The sequence below is a fragment of the Hesperophylax consimilis genome, chromosome 9 (genome assembly GCF_061612785.1).
Source record: "Hesperophylax consimilis isolate HC1 chromosome 9, BYU_Hcon_1.0, whole genome shotgun sequence".
Taxonomy (NCBI): domain Eukaryota; kingdom Metazoa; phylum Arthropoda; class Insecta; order Trichoptera; family Limnephilidae; genus Hesperophylax; species Hesperophylax consimilis.
Window position 1 is genome coordinate 25,871,667 of NC_142844.1, and position 17,258 is coordinate 25,888,924.

Consider the following 17,258-nt stretch of genomic DNA (forward strand, 5'->3'; position numbering starts at 1 on the left):
AGAGCAGTGAACTTGAATGATGAGTGCAAGCGCTTGAAGAGAATTCTTACAAAGAGAAATTTTTACTTCTCTCCTCTCGGCTCTCGTCAATCCGGATTAACTAGATTAATTACAAGAGAAATAATACATCACTTATGTGTATTGCATATTGAATGAGCGGCTTTATTAACTAGATATTATATGATTAAAATTATGTTTTGATCACTATTATCTAAAGAAGATTTTTTATATGGCTATAAATCACGTTTAAAATTTTTAATGAAGAGATATATGATGATTTTAATATTTTCTCATTGTCGTTGAAATTGTAGAAACATTATTAAAAAAATTCAAAAATATAGTTGGCCCCAAATATGACCCTTGGGGAACACCGCATATATTTTTGTATTGTAATTACTTTCTAATTATTCTTCTACTACTATTTTCTGAATTTTTTTTTTCATTATGGGTACGCTTTAGTGATATAATTAAGGTTAAATATACCTGTTGACAAACTGATCTGGGAATTTGGCAGATTTTATATTATGTTGAATAGTAAAAAAATTCACGTACGTAACTAAATATAAAATATAAGTTTTGATACACGACGATTTCGTCTTTGAAGACAACCTCCGTGACTATTTGAAAAGATCCCTGGTTCTATTCTCGGAGTTCTTGGAGTTCTAGGGTTAAAAACTGTTGTATTTTCATTACAGAATCTACATTAAGAATCTTTTCATATTATTCGTAAGCCGGTTAAAAACAAGATTGAAAGCCCATAAGGAATGCATTCATAGGTTTCCTGATAAACATTTTGTAAATTACCAATTTATTGTCACGAAGTCGGAACCCAAAAACTTTCACATTTCATCATTATTATATTATTAAGACAAACGTAGGTGCATGAACACGTGTGCCGATTTTATTACGAATTTACTGAAAGTTTACTTTTAACTTGATTACCAATAATTTGAAGACATTTTCAATAATTCAGCAATACCTGCTCATTTCTCCCTGCTATCTGAATTAAAACGTTGTTTTAGATGGTTTCAACGATGTTTATTGACTAGATCTGGATAATCGAATACTTCCAAACCTTTAAAACTTCCAAACTTTCCTTTCATCTTCTCTTCCCCTACTTCTTTTATGCCTTCACCAATCACAATATTTCCCAAATTGTAGTGCAATAAATAGTTCGGATTCTTAGAATTTGTGTGCATCAAAAGCTGAATCGGCATTTAACGACACTCAACGATGAATTTTTCAAATGTGAATGTCTACGAAACAATTACTTACAGAATTTTCACTTATTATCAAAAGATTTTTTAATGTTTCTTTTACTCATTAATTTCAGCTTCTGACCAACCATTCTATCTATTGAACTCCATTCACATTAACTTCCGAATGTAACAATTCTCTTATAATTAATGGTTGTCTTACAATCCCCTCTAAATTCCAAATATTATTTACTTACGTGTCTTAACTACGAGGCTAGTCATTAATCTTTGCCATGCGCTGTGTATTTTTTGCGGTGGATAGTACCTTAATACATCCTCCGTTTTAATGCCTCCTAGATGTAAATATTGAACATGTGCAGTGGAAGCCATTATGTGGATATGTGTACCTAACCTAACCAAGTACCATCATATGCAGAATACACTTGCCAAATATTATTAGTTTTTTAATTCTGTGTATTTAGGTACCTACTTAGTTTTAAATAACATATTTTAGAAGTGTCCCACAAAAATACCATCGAACGGTGAGCTCTTACTAACTGAAATTGGCAAATATATATACAAGGTTTCCTGGGGTAAAGTGCACTAACTTGGGGAGGTGATTCTACAAGTAAAAAATATACAACTTTTTTTCTAAATTTACTAAATTTTAATGTAGTTTTCAGCTAAAAAATTGAATTATTTGTATGGAAAAATAAATAATTTTGCACGAAAAAAAAAACAATGGAATTTCGAAAATAAGTTATTTATTTGAATTTATTTTATTGGACAATTTTTATAGCGCCACTTTTGTGAGTTATCACCTCAGGGGCACTTTACAGTTGATGCAGGTATTACAAAAAATATAATGTGAAGTTAAGTAAAGTAGAATGAAGAATAGGAACAGGTGACATGAAGATAGAAGATGGATATTCTGCAGCAAGAATCCTAGGTGGTGAAGAAACTAGACCAGCTGCTGCAGCGAGAGAGATTACCGCGTGCCTGCTGCTAATAAAGCGCTGACACAATATCCTCACATAGATAACACACCTTGGCAGCACCGCTGTGACGTTCGACGAAGATAGAAGATGATACGTTTCTTAAGTTGTGTTTTGAATTATTTGAAGCTATATATATATATATTAAGGATGTTTGATCCTATATAGTTCTGTTGATCCAAATCTTTTTTACACGTCGGAATCGGATATTAAAAGTAATACTGTAAAAAAATACAGTGTGTGGCAAGCCTACGCACGACGGAAGTGAAACTTTTAGTATTCTTCTCTCTCTCTTTTCATTTCATATTATTATTATTCAGAATGCTGTACATTATAGTTTTAAAAAGCATAAATTTATTTATAGGCGTGTTGTTAACGAATACACGTTTAACTAGATTCCTAATATTGACATATTTATAAGTAGCATGTGATAAAAAAAATTAAAAGTTAGAAAAATATGGGATTCGAACCCGGGTCCTGCATAACGAGTGTCGAACGCTCTGCCTCTAGACCGCGAGGAGAGGTATCTCGCGCGACGAGAACCGCGTATACAATGTGTACTCCTCAATTGACTTGTCCCGCGCTTATTTTTATAACGGAGTTTGTATATGATATTACATTACGATACAAAATTCGCTTCCTTCAATCGATCGTTTCAAACAGAATTAGAAAGTTCGATCGCAACAAATTCTAAAAATAAATTACTCAATAAAAAAATATAAATGTGCATTTTTGACAACGATCATGAAGATATCTTCTTATATGTATGCCTGACAAAGTCGCAGCACGAGAGCATTTTATCACTTTTCCTCGTATTAAAAAAATCACAAAAAGAAAAAAAAAATAGTTAAAGCGGGGATCGAACCTCGGTTTTTCACCACGACAGTCGGGAGCTCTGCCTCTAGACCGCGAAGCTGAGTTTGGAGAGTGACCTAAACTAGGTATATAATATTAGCTAGGCTCCTATAGCGAAATGATCACGGTTTTTCGTGACGGTCATGAGTCGGTTTTACTCCGGTCCTCGAAAATGCATAACGCGCGTAAAGAAGTTTCACTTCAAAAACTTTCAATTCATATTAAAACAGATTTCTGCAGGTGATAGTACGAGGCGCCCATCGGCAGTCAGTGATAGAAGTACTTATGACGAGTGACCCCAAAGGCTAATTTTGTTTGCGAACTGGAAATCACATGGCGTAGGCCACTCGAGCACGGAAATTATCTAAATTACTCGGCACATCTCGCATGCTTTCATACTTGTATTGTAATTGCTTTTTTCTCCCTTCATTCTGATTATAGCCATTATCAGATACCCGATACTCGTTTTGATTCAACGGATTCGTTTGATGGCAGATATGATAAGAGGATTACGAATTCTATTTATCAAAGTGAAATTTGTCAAGGCGATTAATTTGAAATTGACTCTGTTAAATATATGTTAGAACCTGTTTGAAATCAATAAAATTATTAGCTATAAACATTTTTTTAAACAGTGGATGTGTTACATGCATGAAGTATTTGGTTGTTTTATGGTTGTCGTCTTGTAGAGCCTCCTATAAGACACCATGGATTGGTAAAATCCTTAACTCTGTGTTCTGACGTCAGAGTTAATAACCAATTGCGTAAGTTAAAAATATGAAAAATAAATTTAAAATAGAACAAAATAATTTAAAAATATAACAAAATAAGTTAAAAATATAACAAAATAAGTTAAAAAATATAATAAAATAAGTTAAAAATATAACAAAATAAGTTAAAAATATAACAAAATAAGTTAAAAATATAACAAAATAAGTTAAAAATATGACAAAATATTAAAATAAACAAACACTATGTTTTAAACCACCAATTTCCTCTAAATTTATTTACCAAATGGTTTTGCTTGGCTTAAGCTTTCACTATTCCATTGATTTAGTATTTTTATTCTGTCTCCCTGACATTAACTTATTTACGGCCTCCATGGTCGAGAGGTAAGGCTCTCGACTAGCAAGCTTGATGTCGCGGGTTCAAAACCCGACGTGCGCAAGTAAATTTTATTTTATTAATTTATGTTTTTTCACCAATTTCACATTTGTTGATTGGAGATACTCTCAGTATCGCCCTGTTGTAATACCACAATTCAGAATTGAAATGTTGTTTGAAGTGGCTTGGTGACCAAATCTGAATAGCCAGGTACTTTCCCACATTCCTCATCCCCATCTCCTTCCCCACCCACTACTTTCAGCCTCACAACATAACCTAGTAAGGGATGCCATAGTTTCACTGGCTCCAGATGGTTGGAAGCTATTGGGATTCTTGTTAGTTATCACATAAAAAATAAATATATATTACACTCTGCGTTTTTAGTTAAGTTTAAATTACTACCCCGATGAAGCTTAAGTAAAGCAAACCCGGTTCGTAATTGTTAAATAAGTTGGTGGTTTAAAGCGAGGTGTTTGTTTTATTCAATTACTTCTTTCATTTTCTGTTTCCTCCTCTGCCTATTTCACAATATTCCCCTATGTTCAGTACCATAATCCCATTGCCTCCTGGCGTTAGCTAAGATGTTGATTCATACAAAAAAATCATAGCCATTCGCCAAAATACAAAAAAAATGGAAGTTGCGAAAACCCAACACCATGTTATGTTTTTAAGCCGTCGAATAATCAAAGATCGTTTTATGAATAAGCAAGAATGTATCTAACGATGGATGAAAGCGTATAATAGAATTCACCATGTTTTATTTTAGTATTGGTACTTAACCGTTTTAATATTTCTAAGTTATTACTTCCTTTTAGAGTCAATATTTAACTTCCATACCTTTCATAACTCTGAACTTCATAGTAAGTGTTTTTTATTTGAACCTTGTTCTGTATTACCAATGTTTTCCTTCCAACAATGTTCACACTTGTAAGTAATACTAAGGCAATAGTTTGTATTTTCATTTCTCTAATAAAAATATGAAATATTTATTAATTTGTAATACGATATGTATCTCCGAAATTTGTCACACACTCTCTTAATGAATAAAACTCCAGCATCAACAAAAAACTTGGACTTTTATCGTGTTAGATTGACAATGGCTCGGAAATCTGAATTAGCTTGCGGTTGGAATAATACGGACCCCGACCTTGAGGTTCTCACCTTATTTATTACCCTTTTCTATGGACAGCTAACGCCATCTATGGGTAATCTAATATACTTATTTAGTGCTATCTATGGGTGAGCTCAGCTAGAAGTAATTTATAATACAATTCCACTATTTATCCCCATTCTATATATATATATATATATATATCAAATAAAAAATTAGAGAGTTCAGCACAAATTTTTACGGTTTCACAATTTAAAAAAATTACTTTATTTCATTTAATAAATTCTGGTTTTATCTACCAAAATATGTATTCATCATTGCCCAGAACACTTAAGGAGGGATATAATTATACTGAGTCAGTGGACGTATTAAATTAATCACTTAACAAATACAAAAAAATGTTTATGATGCAGTTTAGTTATGTATAATTAATATCTACTGTATTAATTCATAATTTTTTCAATTCAAGTAAAACCCCTAAAAAAGGCATTAATATATAACAAAATAAATGATGAAATAAATAAATACATAAATTAATTCATTATAAAATAAATAAATTAATTATAAAATAAATTAATTAATGGTAAAATAAATTCATTAATAATAAAAGAATTTGGCCTTTGATACAATAATGTATTTTGTGGTCTTACACAAACCTTCAGTAAATTTGCACGATAAATCGATAATACCAGTTTTACGATAAAACGTACGCAAATTTATTGATCAGACAAGCTATTGACTACGTAAATATTCAATGCATAATACCTTCTATTGAGCCATTCAATAATTTAAGGCTCGTAATGAAAGCTCACAGCGCTCGAACTAGCTTTAGTAGCCTTCTTAATACCATTGAAAAAAGTTCTTTTGATAATATTGAATGATCTGCAAACAAGAATCACTATGCAAGATGCAAATATTTAAATATTATGTTTTATGATGAATATACGTAAGAACGTGGCTTGCGATGGAATGCGATAGAAATCATTAAAGGTTCTATAATTTATTGTGATTGATTTATACATCAATGTTCCTTACGAGAGTTCAATAGTCTTTTTTTTATTTATAAAAATAATAAAATATTTTTATCAAGTTTTACATGAATAACGGTTTTTGCAAAATAAAATATAAATTATTATATTCCTTTATAGTGTAAGCCGGTAAATGTGGGTAGGAAAGGAGTGAAATATAAAAAGAAAAAATTAAAGCATCAACTAAGTAAGGATAAATATTACGTATACAGAAACATGAATAACAATTTAAAATTACCAAAGTAGGAATATTACTCACATAAGTAATAACAAACAAAAAAAATCCTAGAAAAGTCAATAGATGTCGCACATTAAAATAAAAATGGATATATTGATATCGATAAATTGCATTTAGTTAGGGAAGATATAAATATAACAGCCAGTAAAAATATACGTTAGTAAAATGTAGATAAAGTTGGTAGTTCTTAATCAAAGTATGACGGTTAAATATGGTCGAATTGACTGAATGGTAGAGAAAATTCCCGGCAAGGCTTCTAGGTCCTGGGTTCAATTCCTAGTGCGACCGAATCTTTTTCTGATTTTAGAGTTACCAATGTTGTCATCAGTAATTAAATAATTATACTCTTACTAGAAACGTGGTGTAAATATTACGCAGCGCGTAAGGTCAGAACAGGGAAAATTTCGACTTATTGGCATGGCGTTTGTTTGGTTAAAACGGTCTTAACCAGAATCGGGGCTGGCTTTACCACACCGACGTTGAACGACCCATAGTAAATATGTGCGTTTTTTCAATGTGTGTCAATTTATACGTGGAAGAGGCGTTGGTTCTTATTTGGCTGTTAAACCAGAGGTCATTTTTTTTAAAGTGTTGGGTACTTTCACATGTGAACATTAATTAAATTAACTAATTTTGTTACACGTTCCAGAGTGGAAGATTATCTCAATATCACTCAACAGAACGATGACAAAATTCAGAAAGAATTCAAGGAATGTTGAATGGTTAATTTTAATGGATAAATACTTATTTAATTTATTTATACATTATCTAAGGCTTTTTAACCCGTTCTAAGGTTGAGGTTAGTACTATACTAACCATTTCGCCACAACCTATTGCAAGAATGGCGTCATAAATTAATTACATATAATGTAACTGAAAATGATACGAAATACGTATTTTTGAATTTTAGAATGTTAACTTCTCACATCACAAGACAACCTAAAATTATAGAATTTAATTAATTCGTTATTTTTCGCAAGTAATTTCCGTGAATTACGTGTAAAACGTCACGTTTAACATGTAAGCATACGTTTTACAACTTTTTGCTTTTGTTTTGATTTTATATTTCTATTTTAAAAATATAAATTGAATTATTGAAAACATAGGATAAATATTATGATAAATAATGTATTATGAATGAAGCAGGGTCGAAAGGGACTGCACGTGATCGCGAGCTTTACAGAACCCTTTGAAAGATACGTCCGATTCATTTTCTGCTTTACATGCATCGCGTAATTGACATAATAACTCTTTGAAATGGATATTGAGGCTACACGACTGTCGCAAGAGGTTCCACGGAAAAACGAACTGAAAATGACACGTCATAATTTGTAACTATTCAGTTCAAATAATGAATAAGTTAAAGAAATTACCTACCTACGTATATAACAGTGGAGTGCATTTCTCTGTGGCTTGGTACACACGATGTCCGCACAACGCACTAAGCCACTCAAGAGTGGCTTAGTCAAGACTAGCAATTAAATAAAAATATTAAGCAATTTATACGCAAAATAAAGTGTAGGATATCAATTTTAACTAAAAAATAAAATGAAAAAATTAAAAGTCTTCCTATTTCAACTAAACCAAACTACATAAAAGATAATGATATTACGGAGTATATTTTATGTGGTACAAACAAATTGTATAAATATGTATTGTATTAGTATAATGAGGATATTTATGATTAATTACTCAGTTAATATTTAAATAGTTAAGTAAATCTCATAAAATAAATAAATAACTAATACTCTATTCGGACCTTCCCATCAAAAGGATAAGGTCTTATTAGAACCGAAAATCAATTACATTGACCTGACTGGGCCCTAGAAGGCAAAAGGTCTTACATAAATTGGCGACGTCAGTTTTCATTAAAATTAACAGGAATAAATCTAGGATTTATTTGTTCAGTGTTTGGTAGGTAGATTTCTACTCATTACTTATAATGTTATCTGTTAGTCAATAAATAAGAATGCGAGATTAGTAGAAATAATCATGAATGGGACAGAAGTCACACGGGGCCGAAGCTCTAATCACCTCTCGGTGTTGGTCGAGCAAGGCAGGTAGAGACACCAACAATCCAACAGGTGATTTGAACCTTTTCTCGCCGCTCTTATTAAAAATTGCGATCTAATTTGAGAATGGGAAAGGTGTGGCTCAGATCGGACTAAAAAATCATAATGAAAGTGCAAGAATGCAACTGGCATTTTAAATTAAAAATTTTAACTAATTATTTATTTTAATATGTATTTAATCGAATAATATCTTTGCTTGGATACCGTACAGTTCAATTTTGATTGAAATTGATTTTAGTGATAGACAGAAATGCCATTCTTCTGCGTTATTGCACATGTTCAGGCAGTACTTCTTATACTTGACAGTGAGTCGTTCAAATTTGTACTTGAATTCAAACGCTATCAGAATACTGTGGATGATGACAAATTGGGCGTAATCTTTGAAACCTATAATGAGTTTAAAAGATTTTTGAAACTACGTACTAAATGTAGCAACGATATTGTTAAAACGAATTATAAAGTGTTATAAAACATGTAATGTTGTAATATTATGTACATACACGAAATAAATAAAAAAATTAAAAATATTATTGTGGAGTGCTGTATAATTCTATTTACAAACAACGTATGCCTAATTTAAAAAAAACTATTGTGGTTGAATTATTATTGACAATTTGCTGATTTCTTTTTCCTTATGATGTTCGCTAAATATATCTTTGAGGGTGCTTAACAAAGCTTTAAAAATATGAAACCACCAAATCATCCTACTAGAGCGATTTTCCGCATATTATGCCAAGTTTGCAAGTTCACAAAATATGGAATAAACTGCGATAAATCTGGGTAGATTTATTGCAGTGAGCAGTTCATATGTTTCCTTTTTAATATTTTGAGGATTGATGTTAATGAAATAAAATGGTTAATGTATATAAAAAAAATCGCTCAAGTGAATAAAATAAAACGGAGCATTTTTAAATAAATGTAAACTGTATTTATTTAATTAATTTTCAAGAACGTAGAAAATTCAAAATTAACAAAATCATAATGCATAGATCGTAAAAAGTTAAATAAAAATGTTATTAATAATTTGACGGTTAATAATGGTCATCGGTCATAAAAACTAGATTAAGTTTAAGAAAAAATGAAATAATTATATTTTATTAAAATGTAAAAAAAGCTGTTACCACTTTGGTCGACTGTACCTACCTATCTGTCAGATGATTATCTGTTAATGATGTTTTAACCAACGTTTTCATTTGGGGTAGTTTTTTTTGTTGTTCGAGTCATTCACAAAAGGGAGGGATGCGGCCCATTGAACCATAATGATCTCTAGTCAGTGAATAAAAGATCAATAGTTCAGTTGAAAAAATGCACCCAAAAGATACACCATTAAAAATAAATAAGATAAATACGAAAAAACGCGTTATTAAATTTATTATTTCCGGTATTGTTACGAAATTTTATAACATGGATTCTGCCTTAACTAACTAATTCATTAATCGTCACGCCGTTTTATCACAGGGATAGGTAGTTAGGATACACCACCAAACAACTCGGTCTTGATACACACTACTTGCTTCATTCACATTTATACATCGTCTCATACTCATACTCATCTGTTATTCCGACTCTTGACATATGACCCGACTCAAGTATCTGGTTTGCTTGACCGTGCCATGTCTTCCTAGGACGACCCTTACTTCTTTTACCAATCACATGAGCATCATATATTCGTTTTACACTCCTCTCTCAATGCATTCCCTCTGCATGCCCAAACCATCTAAGCGTCCTTTTCTTAATCTTACTTATTACGCTTCTATTCAGTCTACTTTCATCCTTCGTCTGCCAGTTCCATGCCTCACTGCCATACAGGGTAAGTACCAGCATTCCATTGTGGACTGCTAGCTTCGCTTCGTTTGTTCGCGAAGTGTACGGAAGAAGTTATAGATGCCTGAGGAGACAGTGAATTAATCTTCTGGCTTCAATGAAAAATACACAAAAATTTAAGGACGGGTTGTTTCGCAGAATTTGAACAATTCATCGAATTAAGTTAAAATTCAAGTTTTTTCAAAATTCTGTTATTTCTTTTTTACTTATTTGATTTGCATGTCTCACTTGGAACAGACATAATGTGCCGGATGTTTCACATGTGATATCAACAGAACTTTAAAATTTGATGTATTTTTTCAATTCTGTGAAACAACACATCCCTAATATTAAGGTGAAGCTTATTGCCTTAAAATATGCTTTAGATAAATTGAATGTTTTCCTATCGTTTCGTTTGAGTAGAATACAAATAAAAAAATAAATTGCTTAGTGAAAAATATAAATGCAAACTACTAAAATATGTTTTTTCAATAGAAATGTATGAACGCAGAAAGGAGAAGATTATCTGTGACAGTTTCACTTGATTAACTTTTTTGCTTTCTAAAAAATTATTACTTGAAATCGAACGTTTATAGACTCCGTTTGTCAAGCGATTTTAATGCCTATTACGTACGATATAAGGTATACTAATAATATACACATTTTTATCTTGTAGCTTCCTCTTAATTGGAAGACACTTATTTCCAATTAAAAAAAAATATAAAACTTTGATTAACAGTTTTAACCTGTTGTAAATTGCAAATTACAAATTTTCACCTTTGCATAATCCCTCTTCATGATCAAAGTATTTCACGGCTAATCAGTCTGACACCTCGCGGATACACGTGTCCAGGATTCGCCAAACACGTGAGGTCAGGTGTGGAGGTCACCTCGGAACGAGAGTTATATTACAGCTGGTATTCGAGAAAGGTATCTTCTCTGCCTTAATAAACTTGATTAATTTGCTTTGCACACTAATGCGTGCAAAACGAGACGGTTTTTAATGTAAATATTTAATTCATGTGTGAAGGCTTAGAGATACAGAGTATGTAAATATAATATTATAATAGACATCCGCTAGTACATCTCAAGATAATGAGAATAGTAAACATCACGATATAAAGAGGGTCTTAATACCGACTAGTAGCCGAGTGAGCCAATGCCTCGGATTCCTTTCCAGTTCAATCCTATGCCAGCTTCACCATCTTTCTTTGCATTTAACAAAAATAACATAACATAATAATGTAACATCCGACCTGCTGTAACATCTGACCTGATGTAACTTAACATTTTTAATTTTATTTTTTTTTATATTTTTCAATCATGTTTTTTAAATTGTAATTCAGTAAACACTGATTTTTTATTTTTTCAATTTATTTTTTCTAATCTTCTATAAAGATAATGTATATATGTGAGTAAAATTTTAAATGTTAATAAACACAAGTATACCCACGAACTGGCGATGCCTATGTGGGATTTTTTTGGTTAATCTGCTAAATGTATTATTCTTTACTTTTTAACTGTTTATATAAAAAAAGTGTTTCCTTAATTGTAAAATTATACCAATATATGTACCAGGAAAATTATTAATAAAAAAAAAACAATTTATTGTTTACAATAGACACTAAAGTATAATTTAAAATAATTGTATAAAACTTCATTCACTCGCTAAGATTAAATTTGTCATTTTTTAGAAATTATGTATTTTTTAAATAAAACAAAAAAGTGAAGTGCCAATAACATTTTTAATAAAATTTTCTTACTGAGTATTTTTTTTTTAAATTTCGTATAGTGGTACATAAAATTTCCAAAAAATACATAAGAATACTAATTTAAATATATTTTTAAATATGAGTGCCGCACAAGAGTCCCAGATGCTCCCAACCGTCTGCAGCCAATGAGACTATGACATCCCCATGTTGTGAGTCTGAAGGAAGAGAATAACGGAAGGAGATAGGAAGAGGAAGATGGGGAAGTACCTCGCCATTCAGATCTAGTCACAAAACAATTTTAAGCAACGTTTCAAATCTGAATGGTGGTCTTAAATTAGAACGACACTAAGGGAATTTTCCACTCTGGAACATGCAGCAAATATAATGTATATTTTTGTAAATTTACTTGCGCACGCCGGGATTTAAACCCGTGTCCTCCAGATTGCCATCCGAGAACATTACCTATCGACGGCGGTCAAGGGTATATTTGTGTTAAAAAATTTAACACCATAATTTTTTTCGTTTGTAGGTAATATTAAAATCTGAAATCAGATTTCAAAACAACATTTTATTTTGGGTTACTTTAAAAACAGCGAAACTATTTGAAATTGAATTTCAAGCGGGGATATTTAATGACTTAATTTTTTAAGACACTTTTTATCAGTGAATACAAGAATATATAACATTTGTAGGTATATATAGAGGTTATATAACTTATATTGTGTATCTAATTTAGTAACTGCTATATTAGTCTATTTTCATTATCTATACTTTTTTTTCATGCTACATAAATTATGTTTATTTCTTACTTTATATATAAAAACTTTATTTCTTTTCTTTACCTTATGTATACTGTAATGGCACTGCTCCTCAATTAAAACACGATAAACGTTTTTCTCTATTGAATTATGTACTTTTAAACATTTTATTGTAATTTATGTTTTTCTATTGTAAATCTATAATATGTATGTATTTCAAATTAAAAAATATAAATATTATATATAGAGAGATAACAGAGTTTTATCAGTGAATTCGTAGAACTTAGGATATCCTCATTTATTGCGACTATGCATTGAGTCAACAATAAAATACGAGTCTATTAATATAATAATGAAATAATAATATATCTTAGGATGGTTTGGAATTCCATATCTGAGCCGCGGTTGTTTGTATAATATAGTGTCATAAACCGCTGCAGACCAGGAAACGAGAGCGGGTCCAAGGATGGTATAAACTATAAACTTTTATTGCCCCCTGCATGTGAAATTATAACCATTGCTAGCGCACTCACAAAATTAAAACTATAATTATTGACGATGGTATTTATTTGATGTTTTATGGTGTACCGGAATCAAGGCTAGGGAACTAATAACATTGATAGCAAATTTTCAAGAATATTAACGATTAACAACTACAGACGATTAACGACTTGTTTTTTTATGTGACATATGCAGACTTTTCATGACGCTGAGTCAAAGAAACTCCTTTATCGCCCCCTCTGTGAGATCGCAGTTACATATTATGCATCTCATGATTGGAGAAAGTACGAAGGAAATTTCTTAAGAGGAAGCTGCAAGCCAAAAATTATGTATATTCTTGGTATAACTTATATTGTAGGTAATAGACATTAATATCGCTTGACAAACGGAGTCTAGAAACGTTCGATTTCAAGCAAAAAACTGTTTATTTATTTATTTTGAAAATAATTTTATACTAAAGCAAAAAATTATATCAAGTGAAACTATCACAGATAATCTTAGCTATAATACTGTATTTTTTAAAGTTGTTTCCTTTACGCGTTCATACATTTCTATTGAAAAAATGTTTTTTTTTTTAGTAGTTTTACATTTATATTTTTTATTGAGTAATTTATGTTATTATTTGTATTCTAATCAAGCAAAACGATAGGAAAACCTTCAATTTATCTAAAGCATATTTTTTGGTATTCATAATGTACACCAATTCGTTATAAAGATTAATCAAAATAGTGATTTAGCATTAAGCTTCGCCTTAAATATGTTCAATATAAGTTGAAAAAATCTGCAAATTATATTTTCTACAAAACATTAATAACTCATCTAAAACTACTCAGAAACTTTCAAACTACTTTGAACTTTCCACTCAGTGAATGATTTTTCCCCCCATATTTTGTATTAATTTCATTTGGAAGGGCATTATATAATTTTGTTGTAATGATTTCAGTTTCTTTTATATCGGTGTAGATCACACTTCTAGGTATTTGAGTTTTCAGATCTATAGTCATTAGTCGTGGTATTCAGATGTACATTTCGAGCAGTTATCAAACATCGCAAAAACTATTTCAAAAGAAGAAATATTTTGATCTTGGATTGTGGTTTCTCATTCTGATAGAACCATAAACTCTGAAATAAAATGAATGTTATATGATATGTTGGAATTTGAAACTTATTAATTCTGCAGGTGTTAAATGACCATTCAATTTCATACGTTTTTTTTAGCATTCACCGGTATTTGAACCTACGACCTCCGGGTTAAGAATCAACGTTTTTACCGCCTTGTCACGAAACACGTTAAAATCATTATAGTTATCATATTAATTAATAATTAACATGAACATGACATGTTGATTGATTATTTTTAACAAATTAATTCCTCATTTGAACGGAACTCATTTATGTGTCATTTTTTTATTCCATTGATATAGCAAAAACATTTTAAACTTTAAAAAATAATTCTTTATAATTTTATGAAATTTGCGCAACTGTCTAAATAACTCATATTTATGTGGTAGGTATAACAGGTAGATGAATATGTTACCCGGTATAGTGAATTGAATTTGTTACTAAATACAGAGTGACCTAAGTGAATCAAATCTGTTACTAGATGCAGATTACATAGTGACCTAAGCTCCAAGTCAATCAAATATGTTACGGGTAATCATATATATAGTGGCCTAAGTAAATAAAAAATGTGACCAGATGCAGACTGAGAAGTGAATCGATGCTACCAGATAGGTACATAGTGGACTTGTATAATGACTTATGTTACCAGGGACAGAGTGGCCTATCTCTTCATGTGGTCCCACGGCCCCAGGGTCAGATCCGACCCTCAAAGAAATATTGCCCAAATTTCCCATACATCACGAGCCAAGTTCCCAACGCGGGCTGACATTGACTTATGCGCCTTCGCCAAATCTCTGAACCGGTTGAAATTCTGTCAGGCCGCAAAGCCGTGCACATAATTCGTTAATACGAATTTAACTACGCGGAATATATCAAGTTACTGCTAATTGATTTATTAACTTTGGCGGGCACTGCAAAAGGATTATTCCAAAAAGCTACTAAATTATAACAGATAAAGTAATGCATTTCTAAATTAGTAACTCTCAATCAAAGCATTTCTAAAAGTTTTATAAAATTATGTCTTTGCTTAAAACCATTAATTCTTGAAGTAATTGGACCTCTATCAACATAAAAAATACTGTTTTTACTAATGTGCTTTCAACATTTCTAATCCGTTTGATGTAGATTGATTAAAGATCTTTTATCCACAATAGTTAGTTATATACCTACAGCTGTCATTGAATGATAGCATATTAATAACACGAGTACTTCATTCCTGGGCAAATGGAGTACTATCACTGCAGTGTTTATCAAACGTTGTTTGATATGACCCTGAAGAAACTTCTCGTTCTTCCCAATGTCTTTTATGTTGCAAATTATTCTCCAAACCATGGAATTTGCCTTCAGTATTGTGTCTTGTTGAAAACCACAATAAATTTAGATACTTTATCATTATTTAGTCCTCTGAATATACAGTTACTTTCCAAACCTTTCTCTGTCTTCCAAAACAAATAGCTTTCGTGTTCGAGGGGTTCTCTCTACTAGAAATCCGTAGAGGTCGCTAGTTCGAATCCCGGCACGCGCGAGTTAATTTGATTCAATTTAATTGTCGTTTTAAAAATGTATTGATTAAATAATAGTATATAGTATATTTGCGGCACGTTTCCAAGTGGAAGATACTCTCATTATCGCTCTGGAAAAATACTAACATTCAGAATTGATAAGTTGCTAGAAATGGCTTCAGTCGTGTTTGATGACCAGATCTTCTTCCTCACTTCCTTCCCCTCCCCACTACCTCCAGCATCGCGACAAAACCCAATTGGGGAAGCCGTAGTACCACTGGGAGCTGTTGAAACTCTGCTGCAACACTACATCCTTGGGTACAACTTTTCCAGAATGGAAATGTCACAGTTTCACTGAATCCGGGAAACCGTTTCACTTATGAACGTGAAAATGGAATGTTTTATTTATGTAAATACATTTTACTCAAATAAATAATGACGTTTGCACAAGGTAGATAAGTTACAAGGTAGCAGCATGACGATTATCGCATAAATTAGCCCGCATCGACCTTACGTCATCTCGGTCGGTGGTCCGCGGGAGATGGGAAATGTTGAAAATGTAATATATTATTTATCTCAGTTCTTCCGCTTTGGTTCCGACGAGACGTGATTCGATCGCTGCATTGAGGCTGCTTTGAATTCAACTAGAAATAACTACCCAAAAGGCTGTTTTCATAGGCTTTGGAAGATCAGCACTGAATTTAAGACACAGGTATAGATAAAAATTTCTTGTATTATAAGTAGAATAAAATGTAGTATGTGTACAATAAGTGTAGTATTATATAAAGTGCAAAATAAAATGTAGAATTTCTTATTATTATTTTAATATCAATCCAATGGAGAAATACTGAGATGATTAGTTATTAATTTAGTGAGTTACAACTTTCATCGTCATCGCAGAAATAATAATCCTTAAATTTCATAGATGTCGATGCTGAGGTCTTCAATAAATCCTCTGAATTAATTGTATACGACGTCCGAGTTGGAGGTTAGATAACATCAAGAGGAAGAGTAAAGTCAAGCAAAAAGACAACGATTTTATACTAGAGGCCTACTTTATCACAATGATGCAGTGACAAGGAGAGTGATGTTATCTAACCTCAACCTCGGACACCTAAACATCGACATGGATGAAAGAAAAGGATTATTACGATGGTGCCGTGACCAGGAGAAGCTGTCCCAGTGAGGATATCATTATATCTATTTGTTACAAAAAAATATGATAAAACACTGGTTATTATTAATATTATATTAAAGTCAT

At 31.5% G+C, this 17,258-nt stretch overlaps 1 protein-coding gene across 1 annotated transcript in view; it reads left to right on the top strand.

Moving 5' to 3' along the window:
• The window catches only part of LOC149421134 (uncharacterized), a 214,478-nt gene that overhangs the window by 12,826 nt on the left and 184,394 nt on the right, over positions 1-17,258 (top strand). The window lies entirely within an intron of this gene.